We start from the raw sequence: 3,003 nt of genomic DNA on the forward strand, positions 1-3,003 counted from the left end.
CTGCCATGGGAGAGGGTCTAAGAACTATTCCCAGTTCAGCTTCTGCTAAGAATGCAGGGACAGCACATTCTACTCCTGGGGGAATTCTGCATCACTGCATGTGCACAGAATTCATGTCCCCCACACATTTCTTTGCTTCCCTGCAGAAAAATGACTTCTGACAGGGAAGCCATGAGAACAGTCATGTGCCCCTGCCTGGCAGCACAGACAGGTCGGTTTGGATGCCTGCAGCTGCTGGTAGAAACATAAATCACCGACTGAGGGGGGGGGAGTCATGCATGTGAGAGAAAGCAACACATTCCCTCTCGCTCACTATGGCGGTACGTTCAGCATGGTGGGGCAGGGCTTCGGGGTGTTTCTGAGGAGGTAGGAGTGCGGCAGGCTCTGTCTCCTCAGGCAGAACAGAATATACTCCTGGGGGAATTCTGCGCTACTGCACAACGCAGAATTTTGCAGAAATTAACGTGCGCACAGAATTTCCTTTCCCCCACAGAAATAGGCTGCACTGCTGCTGGTCGCCACTAGGGGCCACTGGACCTGGCAGAGCCCAGCTCCCACACAGAAGACACTGCTGTGGGGAGGGAGGGAACCAGAGGGATCCTGGCAGCTGCAGTTCCCAGCACACTCCAAGGAAGCAGACAGAAACTCCCTGCAAGCCTGGGACCCAGCATCCAGCTGTTTCTCCCTCTGCATCCCTGGGCTCTGGGAAGGAGGGGGGCTGGTGTCTGACCCCCTGGCTGGACTGGGGGGGCAGGGGAGGAGGAAGGGGCAGAGACACAGGAACTGGGTTGTCAGAGATTTCTTCAACTCTCTACTACTGGGGGAATTTGTGTGTGTGTCTGTATTGTTACAGACGTACTAGCTGACAGGTATTTTGAAATAAATTACTAAAATAATTGAAACTGGCATGATTATGTAGTGTTATTTTGACACACAAAATATTGTGTACAGAATTTTTATTTTTTTGGTGCAGAATGCCCCCAGAAGTAACATTCACACCTTTTGAGGGCAGCACAAGGGACAGGAAGGCATCTTGCTTAGTTATCCTGAGACCCTCTGGCTGACTCCAGAATCGTGATGCTGAATTCACAGTGGAGTGCATCAGCTAGACAGTGGGAGGACAGCAAATGTGAAGTGTAGGGGACAGAATGGGGAGGGGAAGGAGAAAGAACAGGATAAAAATGGACACATATTCAAGGTTCCAGGTGGAACACAGTGCTCATTTCTTGTCCCCTCCCATCCCCACTAAGAACAAATGGGGGTAGGAGAACATGTAATTAATATGCATTTTAACATCTGGCTTCTGAGCCCAGGGACCTAAATGTACATTAAAAGGATCTCGAAATGCTGACACCACGTTACAGTTACAAGATTAATGTTTTATAGGCTCTGGAGCTAACATTCATTATTCATCACATACAAATTACAAAAATAATAATAATACCCTCCTTCAGCACTGATGGCATTGCTACATTAAAAAAAAAACAAGTGGGCAGAAAAAACTGCTAGTTTGTTAGCTACAATGTTACATTTACAGATTGCTGTGAAAGGTTTGATGCTGTCATGTCATTATAGTGTAGTCATAATAAAGACAAGTTTTAAAAAGAATGCGTGTGAGAAATTCATACACACAGAAATAACTAGAAATTAATTAACAGAATTGTATCCTCAGAAAAATTGGCTTTCCAGGCACTGGCACCTGCTACATATTGCCAGCTAATTTGGAAGCACAGAATCTCCCATTTAACCACTCAGAGATGGGACAGAGTCCCAAATTCATTCCAACCCAAAGTTTTTCTGTTTTCAAATAGAACTGTTTTAATTATTAGCTCATTTTCTGAGCTTGTAAAAAACAGAATTTTACAAATTGCTTGGTACCTGGTAGGCACCCGAGATTGTTTCTAGCAATCTTAATTGCTTATTCTATTAAAAAAAAAAACCAACCAAAAATCCATACATAGCAAAAAGAGAAGCAGACAAGGAAATAATCCTAAGTACAGTAATGGGACAGAAGGACAAGCAAATGTTCAGAAACCCCCAGGGCAGAGACCACACTAAGTGTAGGGTAGGAAGATAGACTCCAGGATTAAGAGAACCACAAGAAGAATCTCAGTGGGATTTAAGCAGCAACCACATGACAAACCCAAGCCACATATATTAGAACATTAGCCCCAGAGCCTAGGCACCCGTTAAACACATTCCTTGTGCTCCTTAATGGCCAAAGGAAGACAGAAGCTGAGAGCATCTGGATCAGGCATGCTTATGGAGGAGACACGTTTATACAGGGTTGCAAGTGAGATCCTTCCTCACTCTAGAAAATACTATTCCCTTTGTGCAACCATCAGTATCCCTCCTCCTGCAGCCCCTCCCCCCCCCCACCCAGGACACAGCTCCCCCTCCTCCTGCAGCCCCTCCCCCCCCACCCAGGACACAGCTCCCCCTCCTCCTGCAGCCCCTCCCCCCCCCACCCAGGACACAGCTCCCCCTCCTCCTGCAGCCCCTCCCCCCCCCACCCAGGACACAGCTCCCCCTCCTCCTGCAGCCCCTCCCCCCCCCACCCAGGACACAGCTCCCCCTCCTCCTGCAGCCCCTCCCCCCCCCACCCAGGACACAGCTCCCCCTCCTCCTGCAGCCCCTCCCCCCCCCACCCAGGACACAGCTCCCCCTCCTCCTGCAGCCCTCCCCCCCCCCACCCAGGACACAGCTCCCCCTCCTCCTGCAGCCCCTCCCCCCCCCACCCAGGACACAGCTCCCCCTCCTCCTGCAGCCCCTCCCCCCCCCACCCAGGACACAGCTCCCCCTCCTCCTGCAGCCCCTCCCCCCCCCACCCAGGACACAGCTCCCCCCTCCTCCAGGACACAGCTCCCCCTCCTCCTGCAGCCCCTCCCCATCCAAATTACAGCCCCCGGATGCAGCCCCCCCCAGTGCAATCCCCTCCTCCGAGATCCAACCACCCCCGGCTAAGCCCCCGCTCAGGGAGGCGGCCCCAGGCGGCAGCCTCAC

The 3,003-nt window shown here is 51.4% G+C and overlaps 1 protein-coding gene across 10 annotated transcripts in view; it reads right to left on the reverse strand.

Annotated features, from left to right (window-relative positions):
* TBC1D16 (TBC1 domain family member 16) overlaps positions 1-3,003 on the reverse strand; it is a 38,572-nt gene that overhangs the window by 35,254 nt on the left and 315 nt on the right. The window contains exon 1 of one of the 10 annotated variants that reach the window (XM_043528592.1): positions 1,000-1,106. The exons of the other annotated variants lie outside the window; for them this stretch is intronic. The gene's annotated coding sequence lies outside the window, so the exon portion shown is untranslated. Of the gene's footprint in view, positions 1-999; positions 1,107-3,003 lie in introns of those variants that run through there. 10 annotated transcript variants of the gene reach the window in all.

Source organism: Chelonia mydas, chromosome 14, assembly GCF_015237465.2.
Source record: "Chelonia mydas isolate rCheMyd1 chromosome 14, rCheMyd1.pri.v2, whole genome shotgun sequence".
NCBI lineage: Eukaryota > Metazoa > Chordata > Testudines > Cheloniidae > Chelonia > Chelonia mydas.